Genomic DNA, 14821 nt, shown 5'->3' on the forward strand with positions numbered 1-14821 from the left:
CCAGAGCTGTTCCTTATGATTTATATAAAAGGTTCTTAGTTTGGGAAACTAAAAAGGAGAATTTTCAGTTGTTTTTAAAGAGCATTTTTAAAAAACAGATCTGAGTCAAAGAAGTGGGAAACGCATCCTGTCCTGGCAATTGGAGAGGCAAGAATATAATGTCAAAAAGAAGAAACCAACTCTTACAATGAAAGCATTAATGTCTAAAATGGATAATTGGCTTTTATTTTGCGGTCTGCAATCAACCATGACTATCCCAGTACTGTTTGTCCACTCCTCTTTTGTGAACCATCCCCCTGTATGATAAAGGAACTGGTCTCTGGCATTTCTCAGAATGGTCTCTTGGATTATTATAATTATTGGGCTATTATAGTTCTGAGAGTCGAGTTGTTGATCCTTCTGGGTTTGGTTTTATGGTTTTTTGGTGGGTTTTTTTTTCTTTGTTTTTTGCTTATCACAGCTACTTTGAAAACGAACACTCATGTTTTTAGTACTTTTTAAATGAAAGACTTAGTAGCTAAGGATACAATCACGTACGTTTATCAGACCTGTGGAAGTAGCCACCTGCTGTATTCTTATAGCCAAGTGCAACTAGATCCTCTTATGAATATTTTGTCTCGTAATTTGAGCTTGACTTTGAACTGCTTACCCTAAAAGTGACCACTTCTTTTTTTTTTTTTTTCTTTGAGATGGAGTCTTGCTCTGTCACCTAGGCTGGAGTGCAGTGGCGCTATCTCAGCTCACTGCAGCCTTTGCCTCCCAGGTTCAAGCGATTCTCCTGCCTCAGCCTCCTGAGTAGCGGGGATTACAGGTGCTCACTACCATGCCCAGCTAATTTTTGTATTTTTAGTAGAGATGGGATTTCACTATGTTGGCCAAGCTGGTCTTGAACTTCTGACCTCGTGATCCACCTGCCTTGGCCTCCCAAATGCTGGGATTACAGGTGTGAGCCACTGCACCTGGCCAAAAGTGACCACTTCTTAGTTTATCTGTTTGAAAACAGATCATACCCATTTACAGCAAAACTATTACAAATTAGAAAACAAATTCTTGATTTCCATGTCTCTTGGAAAATTGGTATCAAGTATTGTCTTCCACCACACACGTGGGCATCTGCCCTTCAAGCGCCTCTCACAGATGCTCAGAGACTTGAGCAGGAGCCTTGAGAATAGACTTGAAATTATTCACAGTGAAGCTGGAGGCTCTTGGCTGTCATTATGAGGGTCCTTTCAGGCATACCCTGCAAGTTCCCTGTCTACCTGAAATAGGGCTTACATATAAAAATATACATTTTATAGCTTACATATAAAATATATATATTATATGTATATTTTCTTTTTTTAAAAAAACCATGTATAAAATCTATATTTTTTTTCAAATATCCATGCCAAGCTCTGATGTAAGTGCTTTATGTGCATTAAGTCATTTTTGCAACAATCCTAGAAGGTGGATGAATCCTTATCCTCATTTTACAGATGGGCAGGGAGAACTCTGTTAAATAATTTGCCTGCTATCTCAAAGCTAGCGGTTGGTTCAGTTTGACTGAACCCAGGAACATGGCTCTATTAAAAGACTCCTACAGCCCTCTGTTCCTCAGAAAGTCTTAAATTTCAAGTTAAAAGTAGGGTAATCCTTACCTAAAGACTCTAAGTGCTCTTGAAACAGACTTCAATGATTGTGAAACAGTATAGGTTTAAATCACAAAAATTAGTATTTTATACCATGTATCAAAAGATTTAGGCAATCAGTAGCTCGTTGCCTGATACTTAATAGTTTTCCTATTATCGGAGGGAATAAACTGAGAAGTGGATGTTTATGATTAGCAGTTTAGCACAACTCATTATTTTACATTCTACCCAATACAAAATTGGCAATAAGGTTTTGTTTGTGAGGGGTAAAGTTTACCTTGGTGACACCTATGAAAAAGTGGTTTCTAAAGAAGTAAATACTATAAAATTGCAGGAAAATGTTACTTATTTCAACATAGTAGAATATTTTCAAGCACTTTTAGTGGGTTTTTTTGGTTTTGTTTTTAGTATAATCCAGTAACTATCCTTAGTACTTTCCTTTTGAAAACAGAGGAAACTCAGTTTAACATTTTGTTGATTCAAGTAATAAAACTGCATTTAGAATTATTTTCAGTTTAGATGTATATCTAGTTCAAGCCAAATTAGTCTGGGATTAGTAAGGTTTTTGTTAACCTAACTTTCGAATTACTGTGGCTGTAAATCTAATGTTTGACTTTTTCTCCAAAATCTTACTGCATTCAGGGTTTCTTGTTTTAGATTAACTTGCATAGTAATAAATTATAGAAGTGAAGGTTGCACTTAATAAGCTGTGCTTGTTTTTCCATTTGAGGTGCATTTATCACATAAGGTATTAGTGCTCTTTTGTTTTGGAGCTAGTGGCCGTGTTGTATCTGTCTCTAGTGGTTTCAAGCCTAGCATCTTTTTGTTTTGTTTTATTTTGTTTTGTTGAGACAAATTCTCGCTCTGTTGCCCAGGCTGGAATGCATTGGCACAATCATAGCTCACTGCAGCCTCAAACTCCTGGACTCAAGAGATCCTACCACCTCAGCCTCCCAAGTACCTGGGACTGGAGGCAGGTACCACTGCACCTGCTAATTTTTTTAATTTTTAATTTTTTTTTAATTTTTAGAGACAAAAAGACTCACTATGTTGCCCAGACTGTTTTCAAATTCCTGGGTTCAAGCAATCCTATGCCCTTGGCCTCCCAAAGTGCTGGGATTATAGGCATGACATTGTGCCTGGCTAAGCCTAGCATCTTGTATCAGCAAGTGCAGAATTATTGCCCCCAAGAGAAAAGAGAAAGCTTCCAGTGTGAAAGTAGAGGAAGGACAGCTTGTGTTCTTTTAACTGAGTGGAGGATGATGTTGGGGTGCATGAAATGTGTCTGACTTGGTGCTCTGGATCTCTATGGACTCCAGACAATGGAGGAGGAAGGGAAACATTTAAATATGTTTAGCATTTTCTACATACCAGGTACTGTTCTTGGTGATAAAGCTGTATCTATATATCTGCATTTATGCATGCCTTTCTATATATATCTCTCTGTTTGCTGTATGTGCATAACATATAAGTTTATTTAACAAAACGTTTATACCAGGCACTATTCTACATACTTTACAAATAGAAAACTCATTTAGTCTTCATAATAACCCCATGAGGCACATATAATTATTATTCCCATTTTAAAAGTGATGAAGGTACAGTGAGAAAGTAGTTTCCCAAGACAACTACAAAGTGATGAAGCTGTCATTTGAACCAGGCAACCTTGCTGCAGATGCCACTTTCATTGGATACTTTATAGCCTAGATTTGGAAAAATTAAGTAATTTAGTCATCAAAGCAGCTATTACTTGATGGAGCTTGAATCTCAGTACAAGCTGTCCCCTAGACAAACATTATAGCTTTCCTTTTTCTCCATCTTTGCTTGTGTGTTGCTTCTGTATAGTGTTCTTTCTACTCCTGCCACTGTTGAGAGCTTAGGAGAAGGCTCCCTTCAAATGCCACTCCCAGGTTGGGTGTGGTAGGCTGTAATCCCAACATTTTCGGAGGCCGAGGTAGATGGATCACCTGAGGTGAGGAGTTCAAGACCAGCCTGGGTTCAAGGAGGAGTTCAGGTTAGCCTGGCTAACTTGGTGAAACCCCATCTCTACTAAAATACAAAAATTAGCCAGGCGTGGTGGCAGATGCCTGTAATCCCAGCTACTTGGGAGGCTGAGGCAGGAGAATCACTTGAACCTGGGAGACGGAGGCTGCAGTGAGCTGAGATCATGCCACTGCACTCCAGCCTGGAGTTACAGAGCAAGACTCCATCTCAAAACAAACAAAAACAAGTACCACTCCTTCCAAGATCCCTTTTTTGAAAATGGAGATAGGGTCGCGATATCGTGCTGAGGCTGGTCTGGGACTCCTGGCCTCAGGCGATCCTTCTACCTCAGCCTCCCAAAGTGTTGGGATTACATTACAGGTGTGAGCCACTGCACCTGGCTGAAGATGCCTTTCTTTTTTCTTTTTTTTTCTTTTTCTTTTTTTGAGACAGAAGTCTTGCTCTGTTGCCCAGGGTGGAGTGCAGTGGCACGATCTTGGCTCACTGCAGCCTCTGCCTCCTGGGTTCAAGCGGATTCTCCTGCCTCAGTCTCCTGAGTAGCTGGGACTACAGGTGTGTGCCACCATGCCTGGCTATTTTTTTTTTTTTTTTGTATTTTTAATAGAGGCGGGGTTTCACCATGTTGGCCAGGCTGGTCTCGAACTCCTGACCTCAGGTGATCCACCCGCCTCGGCCTCCCAAAGTGCTGGGATAACAGGCGTTAGCCACCGCTCCTGGCCGACCTTTCTTGATTAACACAACTGGAAGCCTCTTCTTTACTTATGTTCCTATTGGAATGAACTTTTAACTTTTGGGATGCTTACTGATTACTCCCTTATATGATAAGTTTATGGACAGTGTCATGACTCCTATCATATTATGAGCCTCTTAAAGGCAGAACTGTCATTGACACCACTTTCTGCTGTGGTCATGGGCATCCTGCCACTTATACAAATCTTGCAAATGCTTGGGAGTTTCCTGATGGTGCTTTAACAGATGTTTGTTAAATCGATGGCTGTTCTGAATGTAGAGCAGTATGAAAACCCCAAGAGAATTCCAATATAATTTTTAAAATCAACTATGTTAAAATGAGTATTCAAACAACAGCAGTCATAATGCTGCCTTTACTTTCACAATCCTGATAAAAAACTGTCATAAAATTATGCTGAATTAGCTATTTATCAAGGTTTTTAAAAGAACTGTCTTGAAGAGTTTGCGTCTTTTTTTTTTTTAGCTGAAGAAAACAATTTCTTCTGTGTAGAGTTAGAGCTCTCTGTTCGTATGTATGTGAATAGAGTCCATTTCTGAAGTGTGAAAACTGCATCGCTGTGGATCACACTGGTGTAGCCCTCCTGAGCATGCAGCCTGTTTGGAGAATATGTATTAGTCAGCTTTTGCTGCATAACAAACCACCTGATACTAGTGGCTCAAAAAAACAAACATTTATTTCTGTACCTCACAGTTCTGTAGGGCACTGGAGTGGTTCTGGCTTGAGCGAGCCTGGCTGGACTTTGCAATTAGCTGGCAGCTGGCTGGCTGTGTGGTTTAGGATGGCCTGACCCACACATCAGCACTCAGCAGGCTGACCGGTGGCAGGGACTCAGCAGTGATGGCGTGTCCCCACTCCATGTGGCCTTCTCATATGCAGTAGGCAAGCCAGGGCAGGGCATTTTGAAGTCGCAAGAGAGGGTGAGCCCCCACGCGCCAGCACTTTCCAGGGCCCAGCGTTATGTTTGCTCTTGTCCTACTGGCCAAGCCCAGAGTCAGTGTGGGAAGGGACTCCCTAGAGTAAGGAAGGAATAGGGGGACTTTACAGCAGCTATCTGCCCAGACACGTGATTCGCCTGTGTTCTTCAGTCAGTGTCCCTGAATCCTGTGCTAACCTCTGGTTGGGAACATGAGGCCGTATCATGGAGAAAATTAAACAGGCTGACGCAGCTACAGAGTTTTCCAAAGGAGTTAACAGACCTTGGTTTTCCTGAAATACTTAACAACCATTTGAAGTTCCTTTCAACATTTTATTTTTTGAAGAAGCTTCATGCTATAAAAACAGGGAGCCTTTAATCCACACTCAGTCAATATGCCAAATTGCCCTTCAGCAAGTACCACACTGCTGCTAGACCTGCTGTGAGCATAATGGCTCTGGCCATTTGTTGAGACTCTTTGTGTGTCTGTGCTATATACATCTCACTTCCTTCCAACACCGACCCTTGATGTCAGTATAATTATCCCCATTTTACAGGCGAGGAAGCCGAGTCACGGAGGTGAGCTCAGTTACTCAAGGTCAAACAGCTAGTAGGTGGTGGGGTACATTTTGAACCCAGGTCTTTCTGAGTCCACAGCTACAATCCAAAGAATTCCTAACGTAGGCCAGGCACAGTTGGTTCACGCCTGTTATCCCAGCACTTTGGGAGGCCGAGGTGGGTGGATTGCTTGAAGTCAGGAGTTTGAGACCAGCCTGGCCAACATGGCAAAACCCCGTCTCTACTAAAAATACAAAAATCAGCCGGTCATATAATCTCAGCTACTCAGGAGACTGAGGTAGGAGAATCCTTGAACACAGGAGGCGGAGGTTGCAGTGAGCCAAGATTGCACTCTTGTGACAGAGCAAGACATTGTCTCAAAATAAATAAATACAGAGAATTCCTAACAAGTTGAGTTTTTTCTTCAATGTTCATTTTTTGGTGGCTTTTTTTCCCTTTGAGATAGAGTCTCACTCTGTCATCCACGCTGGAGTGGAGGCGTGATCTCAGCTCACTGCAACCCCCGCCTCCCAGGTTCAATTGATTCTCATGCCTCAGCCTCCCAAGTAGCTGGGACTACAGGTGAGTGCCACCATGCCCGGCTAAGTTTTTTGTAGAGATGGGGTTTCGCTACGTTAGCCAGGCTGGTCTTGAACTCTTGACCTCAAGTGATCCTCCTGCCTCAACCTTAAATAGTTGTATCAAATAACCAGGTTCAATTTGATGATAAATAACTCAGAATAGAAACTTCACTGCTATTTCCAGATGTCATTTTAAAATATTTTAGAATACCTGATTTCTCCATGACCTATCCATGCTTTTCTAAGATTCCAAACTAAAATGCAGAATCTTGAGTCATTCCAGAACATAAATTTAAAATTTAATCAGAAAATAACCTTCATTTAAGAAATGAGGGGCCAGGCATGGTGGCTAACGCCTTTGGGACGCCAAGGTGGGTGGATCGCTTGAGCCCAGCCTGTTTATTTACTGTCCTATTATAGGCTTGAGACCAGCCGGGGCAACATAGCAAAACTCCTCCATCTCTACAAAAAATATAAAAATTAGCCAGGTGTGGTGGTGCACACCTATAGTTCTGGCTCCTTGGGAGGCTAAGGTGGGAGGATCGCTTGAGCCTGGGAGGTGGAGGTTGCAGTGAGCCAAGATTGCGCCACCGCACTCCTGCCTGGGCAAGAGAGTGAGACATCTTCTCAATAAAAAAAAAAGAAGAAAAGAAAGGGTACTGTGTCCCTCTTGTGTGGCACCCTTCCTCCTCTCCCTGCTGCAACCATAGCACATCACACATAAACTGCGTCTTATACTTGACCCAAGTATTGTATCTGCCTGGGTGAGTCTGTTCCTGTCGCTAAAAGGTGAACTCCTTGGACACAGAGACCTTGTCTTTCATCTCTGTATCTGACCCCAGCACCTGGCATAGTAACTGGAACATGCCAATTTTTTTTTTTTTTTTGAGACGGAGTCTTACTTTGTTGCCTAGGCTGGTGTGATCTTGGCAGTGGCGCAATCTTGGCTCACTGCAGCCTCTGCCTCCCGGGTTCAAGCGGATTCTCCTGCCTCAGTCTCCTGAGTAGCTGGGACTACAGGCGTGCAACACCATGCCTGGCTAATTTTTTTTTGTATTTTTAGTAGAGATGGGGTTTCACCATGTTGGTCAGGCTGGTCTCGAACTCCTGACCTTGTGATCTACCCACCTCGGCCTCCCAGAGTGCTGGGATTACAGGCGTGAGCCACCACGCCTGGCCGCCAATTTTTATTATATGATTTTATAACTAAAATTTCATGTCTAGCAATGAAATTCTTCTGCCTTCTTTGTTTATTTATCTTCCTTTTAGTCCTTTCTTTCTCCTCGGATCTTTCCCCTTCTATCTATCTCAGTTCCTTCGTTTTCCATTGCTCTCCATTTCTCCCAGCATCTGCTGCTAGTCTAGTCTCCTGGCTCTTAACCTTTTTGAGATACAGACTCCTTTAATAAAGTGATGAAGAAATTTATCTCTCCAGAAGAAGACACACAGAGAACACAGAATATTTTGCATATTATTTCAAAGGTAAAGAATGCCAAGAAGCCAGGGGCAGTAGTTCATACCTGTGATCCCAGCACTTTGGGAGGCTGGGGTGGAAGAATCACTTGAGCCCAGGAGTTCGAGGCTGGCCTGGGCAACATGGTGAGACCTCGTCTCTACCAAAAAATTTAAAAATTAGCCAGGTGTGCTGACACATGCCTGTAGTCCCAGCTACTCAGGAGGCTGAGGTGGGTGGATTGCTTTAGCTCAGGAGGTTGAGGCTCCAGTAAGCCATGATTGTGCCACTGCACTCCAGCCTGGGTGACAGAATGAGACCCTAGCTCTAAAAAACAAAGAGTGCCAAGTGTCTAAACTTTGAGCTCCTTGAAGACAAAAACTAGGTGTTTTTCATCCTTATGCCTAGTATCTTAATGTTTATTGAGTGTATGTAAGTGTGCACTTGCCCACAAACACGTAAATATTAGTATATGTTGTAGAAAAGCTGTTGTCAGGAAGATATTTGTACACTCAGGCTTTCCACTATGATAGTCACCAGGCACATGTGGGTACTGAGCACTGGAAATGTGGATTGTCCAGACTGGAATGTACTAATTGTAAAATACGCACTGGATTGCACAGGCTTGGGGCAGTACAAACAAAAGAATGAAGATATCTCATTAATAGTTTTTATGATTATTACACATTGAAATAATCATATCTTGGATATATTGAGTTAAATAAAATATATTATTAAATTAATTTTACCTCTTTATTGTTACTTTTCTAAAAGCAGCTACTAGAAAATTTTAAATTATACATGTAGCTGCTCATAGAAGGTTGGTATCCGGGTTAATTCATAAGTGTAGATTCATAAACACAGTAATTTTCTTTAATTTCATGGATTCTTTGAACTAAAGATCCCATAGGTCACCACCTTCCCTGTCCCTCCTCTACCACCAAAAATTAATGAGAACAAACGGGAAGAATTTACTCTGCTTTTAAAGGTACTCTGATACAGATTTTTCTCTACTGTCATAAGTATACCTAGAACAAAAGCACTGTTGACTCAAGTAGTTTCACTAATGAAAAGGAAGCAGCAGAATGACTAATGTAGATTGGAGGAGACACTGTTTTATTTGGAATGCTTTGGTTCTTCCACTGTGGAACAAGTGTGGCTGCAGTTGAAACAGCAGAGTCATACTAGGCATATCTGATGTGTGAGGAACTGGAGCATTGCTCAGGGGCCCCTGCCTTCCGATGAATGGATGTAGGGTCCATTATACATCAGATTGCTCCTCTCCAATACAAACTCTGATGCAGAAATGCACTTGGTGTAGTTGCTTTTTCTTACTTTCTGGTTTAGGGCAGAAATAATATTTTGGCTTAGAGACTTTTCTCCTGAACTATGACATAATAGGATAAGAATATTGTGTCAAAAATAGCCTTACAAGGTCCTTTTTGGCATTAAGACTTCTGGAGTGAGTTTACGGTAGATTATTGAGAATAATTCTGTTCATTAGCAGCTAGCCATCTTTGATGAGTGCTGACTTCTCTCCTTTCAGCACAGAGTGGGAAAGGGCTGCCTCCCATGACTCTGGGTTGGAGTGAAGGGGAATGCATACCAGCCACCCTCTTGCAGAGGTGGGGCAGGTGCTGGCATAGAGCCTCAGGTTAGGCCGAGGGGATGCAGTCTCAGACCAGCAGCCGGCAGTGTTTGTAAACAACAGCAGGGAGGTTGTGCTGGTGATGTCCAACTCACACCAATGAAGATCAACCATTTGCACTTTGGGCAGCAGGCTGCAGATGGACAGTGCCTCCTGAGGGCATCGCCATGTTTTAGGGATCCATGTTGTAGGATGCCTGCCTGCAAGAGAGAGTCTAGGAATGCTTTTTAAGCTCCTGGAGTTCAGGCCTGGCATCTGGGTGTCAAGTAGAGTGAACCTCCTGAAGTCCAAACTAACATGACATTTTAAAATGAGGAAAACAAACAGCTCTGAAAAGGTCTATAGGATTATACTTTTAAAACTGGGCGGCTATGGTATAATATGACTTACCTCAATTCTCAACCCCCTGACAGAATATATAGCCTACCCCTTCCTTATATTATCCCTGTGAGGTATAGTTATAACAAGCTCAACCTGCCTCCGACAAACAGACCTACCTATAGGATTATAGATAAGTGGTTAATATGGAAGATGTTATAAAGGGCTCAGGAGGTGATGGGGTGATCCAGGGTTGGTTGAAGTCATTGAAATTAAATTACCCTGTCTTTTACCCGTCTGTGGAAAAAAAGAGGAAAACGACATCTCCCAAAGATGCTTGGAGATTTGATTGATGTTTGTAAAGTGCTTTGGTATCTTTCATAGAGTGTCCAATAAGAACAAAATATGTCTTCAGAACTTAGTCTAAAGCAAACTAGTCTAAACCATCTTGAGTAGATACTAAGCGGTTAATGTCTTTGTTATAAGTTGTACTTATATTTTTGAGAGAAAGTTTTTCATGTTCTGATTTTCTTTTAAGTATCAGCTGTATGCTTGGTGTCTTTACCTGTTAGTTTGAGTTCCAACATGCTCTGTAGATGATCAGTTACCTACAGAGGACAATTTTTCTAGCCAAGCAGTAAATCCACCTTAAAATGCTTCTTGCCAAGGACAATGCCTTTGCAAATATTTGAGATGTTTATTCTCAGTTGTGATTTATTACTGAATCTGTGTCTTCATAGCTACTCCTTGGGAGGTGCAGAAGGAGGCAGAGCCAGAAAGCAAGTCCCTGCAATCAGTTCGTTATAGAGAAAGAAAAAGCTGTTATTTCAGCGTTCTGGTGGATAGACTTTCCGATATGTATGTTCTGTGTCTATTTAATTTCATGTAGTGCTGCATCTAATCACTCTGTTTAATCGAACAGAATGTCCTTTTGCTTTGCTTTTGCTTGTAAAGAGCACACAGCACTGCCACCTTGTTGCCAAAGTTTGGTCTGATTTGAATGTGCTTAAAAATCAAGTGAATGCCTGTTTGGAAAAAGCTTACTCCTTCTCTTTGTCAGTACTTGCAAAAACAACTTAAAAGAAGTTAGCATTGTTGGACTGAATTCAGTAATTAGCATAATCATGATGCTATGTATTGTTCACCAGGGCACGCCCCTTGGCCGCATTTCCCATTAAGAGGACACCGATGTTGTCCTAGTGAATAAATCCCGGCACACATGATGCAAATCAGCGTGTTCCTGCCTGCCGCTTGGCTGCGGTTAATTTTAGCCGGGGTTAGTTCTATGAGTTGTAAAAGTAGAAGTTAGCAAGCTGAAATGTGACTTCTCGGCCTAATGTGATAGGATATCTATTTTAGACTTCAGATTGTGTTTATGATCAGGAGAGCAGTCTTCTGAAGAATTGTGGCTCAGTTTTCTTGGAAACTACTTGTAAGTACTGGGTGGAATTTTAAGACTTCTCTGTGTTCTTTTCTCCTTAAATCTTTCTAATGTTACCGTCATAGTAATGTTTATCTCTTGGGAAAACTGGAAGCTTTGAGGTTGGTATGTTAGAGAAAGCTAAGAAAGGTGGCAAAAGGTTTTTCTTTAAATATCTCCTAGTGCAGTAAATCTGCCTTATTCAATTTTCCCAAGAAAAAGTTTTCGATTCTTACTTATTTTTGCAAAAGCAATCTGTAGATTATTATTTTATGTTAAAATATTTGATTAATGGATATGGTTTCTGTAAATACAGAAACATTGTATTGTGTCATTGAGCTTATTTTCTACTATGGTAACCTAACTCTTGAGAAAAAAAATGTTAAAAGTTAATTCCTGTTATACTCTGTGCTACAAGTTTATTTTGTAGAAATAATGGAGTGTCAAATGTAATTTTCTTTAATGTACAGATGGACAGTTTTTATCTTTTTAAGGGGAATTTTGTGCTAAAAAATAAACCCATATATGCCTAAAGAGAAGCACTTTTAAAAATTAATTTAGGAGGAAGGTTTTAGAGAATAATTTAAAGCATCCTCTTTTAGACTGAGTTAGTTATCAAAAGTAACCAAAGACCATGGGATTCTGTAACCTTAACTGCAGTTCATCTAACACGTTATTGCCAACTTAAATTTGTGCTGAAGAAAACAAAAAATTTTGATATTGAATATTTTAAACTACATTTGAATCACCTTGCTTATTTAGAAGTGTGTTTTCAGTGTGGACTGACTTCATGCCAAACAGTTTGCTTACAGCAGGGAACCAGGCAGGAATTTCTTCATCAATTGGCAAGTAAATGTATCATCAGCTTTAGGAATATAGATGTTAATGAAACAATTCTCCTAGGCAATAGGATAGGTGCTTACCAGCTATCTGTGCCTGTCATCTCTAGAGCAAGGAAGGAGGCAGGTCCTCAGTTAGTATTGTGAATGCCATTTTCCTATTTTGAAAAGATGTTGTTAAAGACTTCTTTGTTATTATGTATTGTCTGATTTTAAATGCAAATGACATAAAGTGTCAACAATGAAAGGAAATATTTCAGTGTTCCAATTAATAGGAAAAGAACGAAAGAAAGAAAAGCAGTACTGAGTTCTTGGGCTATTTTTAGAAAGAAACTTACTTCATACTTAGTTTTTACTGAGCTGAAGAGAAATTTGCTATCCAGATGAATTATGATAACAGAAGCCTCTAATGTCATCTTCAGCAGTAAAAAGGGTTTTGTTCCAGTAATCCTTCATAATGTATACGTTTATCCAAAAAATTCTGACTTATTGGTGTTATTTCTTACTTTTAATTGTTAATAAGGCACCATCAGAATCTCAGTGGAGAATTTTTAAAGGTACACTGTAGTTGGGTATTAATTTTCAAGCCAGTATTCACTTGACTTATTGTAGTTTTTAGTCCTGCAAAAAGAGAAAAGCTGATTAGAATTTATCCATTGTTTAATTTCACAGACGTTTCTGTAGGTTTTTCTACTACTAGGAAGCGTGTGCTTTATGACGAGTTGCTAAAATGCACATAAACACTTGCGGAGTGTTTGCTTTAATGATTTACGTGCTGTGAGAGTGGCAGCGGTGAGTGAGAGTGGAGATAGTTTTCATCATGTAAGTGTCAGTGCCGGAATTCCTCATGTTTGCCGGTGCTGCGATTCTCTTTGCTGCTTCTATCCCGTGTGCCTGGTGAAATGATGCTGGCTGTGACTGGTTATGACCTTGGGCGACAAATCATGATGAGCTCTATGCAGAGTCACACACGGGGGGCCCAGGTGCCGAGAAATAGGTCAGCCTTGTGGCCTCAGGAGGAGTCCAGGAGCCGAACCCGCCTGCCCTTGCCCTGCTGTCCCCACGCGGCAGGTGACCGCACATCTCCCCTGCAGCCCTGTTGGAGCCACTCTCTCCAGCTGCCCGTGCTCTTATCCTACTCCTCCACGTCTTAAAATAGTTACAGACCCAGAGGCTCTGACAGAACCGCTGCTGGTAGCAGGAGATTTATTTCACTGTTACTTTCTGCCTGGAGGGATAGCCTTCTGCTCGGAAGTTTTGAGGGGTTTCTCAGGAACACAGAGAGGAACGTTTTCTCTGGGACCCCTTCACTCACATGAGGTTTTAATGGGTCCCTTGCCTGCATGGCTAAATGGGAACTGCGCTATGTAACAGGTTGCCTTTTGGCTTGGAGCTGGGATGCTCCGTGGTCACATCCCTAGAATGTTCTTTCTCTAAAAGAAATCTTGTCGGAAGAGACTATGTTATATGAGTTCCAGCTGTTCATCTAAAGTGGAAGGAGCAGGAGGGATGCCTTCAGCTTCCCACCGTCTTAAACACAAGTGTAACATAATGGGATATGGCCCTCGGGAGGAAGACTGACTTCTCGGGCGTACAGGGGACTGCTGTCATAATTTAGCATGTATTAAGCACCCCACAGCACACACAGTGCACAAGGAAAGCATAGTTCCAACCCACATGCTACAACAAGGCAGGACACAGAAACTGGGCCGCTGACATTCAGTAACTACACTGGCAGAAAAAAATGTGAAAATGAAGAAAAGGGAAACAAAATGAGTGGGGTGGGTTGAGGGTACTTCAGCATTCAGCTCCTCTGGGCTTTTGCCAAAGACGATTAGGACAGATAGCTGTGCCACCTGGGCTGTGCCTTCCCTTTCTCTTCCATAGCTGGGAAGTGATAGGGACAAGTGACAAGACCGACCGCAGAAGCCTTGCTCCCCACTGTCAGTCCTCTGTTGCAATCCTCCTGCAAAGAGGAGAAGCTTCACAGTTTCACTTGCACCTGAAACTATTATTATTACGTGGAGGGGATAGACTTGTTATAAAGTCCAATAAATATCAAAGCATCTTTCTCCATAAAATGATATTTAGGTAGAAATCTGGAGTTCCGGATTCTCCCTTCCTGAACTGGTTTGCACTTCAACAAGTTACTTAACCCTGCACTGGTTTAGCATATTGAGTCAACTGTAATATTAGCTAGGGAAATGCCTTCAGCTTCTCAGAAGAAAGGCATTATGAAGGTCTACTGAGCATTACTGCAGCTCCTAAAGGAGTTAGAAGCACATGAATCAGAAGAAGGGCTGATCGGCAGACTTGGGTACTGGAGGGTAATAACGTGAGCGGCCTGCGTGGTTCTGTGAGTCTGTGAGTCCCTCCCCACCCCGTGCCCAACCTCAGCCAATCTCTAAGGTTCTGGGTCTAGTTCATGGCTCCACAATGAAAAGAAACTGGGAGAGGGCTCCACAAAGAACCCCCCAAAAAACAAAACAAAACAAAAACAAAAACCAATTGAAGGTTGGAAAATGATACCTATGATAAGAGGGTAGGGAACTTCTGTTATTTAGTGTTATGTAGCCTGGAAGAGGAAACGAATGACTGGGAGACTGTTAGATTGTTCTTCAAGTACATGTGTGTCTCAGTGCCAAAGATTGGTGACCCACTGGTATCTATTTCCATCGAGAATGAAAGGGTCAGGTCCAGCAAGGGTT

The 14821-nt window shown here is 41.6% G+C and overlaps 1 protein-coding gene across 4 annotated transcripts in view; it reads left to right on the forward strand.

Annotated features, from left to right (window-relative positions):
* SLC20A2 (solute carrier family 20 member 2) overlaps positions 1-14821 on the forward strand; it is a 129492-nt gene that overhangs the window by 28450 nt on the left and 86221 nt on the right. The window contains exon 1 of one of the 4 annotated variants that reach the window (XM_010368019.2): positions 10396-11286. The exons of 2 other annotated variants lie outside the window; for them this stretch is intronic. The gene's annotated coding sequence lies outside the window, so the exon portion shown is untranslated. Of the gene's footprint in view, positions 1-10395; positions 11287-14821 lie in introns of those variants that run through there. One more of the 4 variants, XM_030938281.1, reaches the window with a different exon arrangement.

This window comes from Rhinopithecus roxellana, chromosome 9 (genome assembly GCF_007565055.1).
Source record: "Rhinopithecus roxellana isolate Shanxi Qingling chromosome 9, ASM756505v1, whole genome shotgun sequence".
Classification (NCBI taxonomy): domain Eukaryota; kingdom Metazoa; phylum Chordata; class Mammalia; order Primates; family Cercopithecidae; genus Rhinopithecus; species Rhinopithecus roxellana.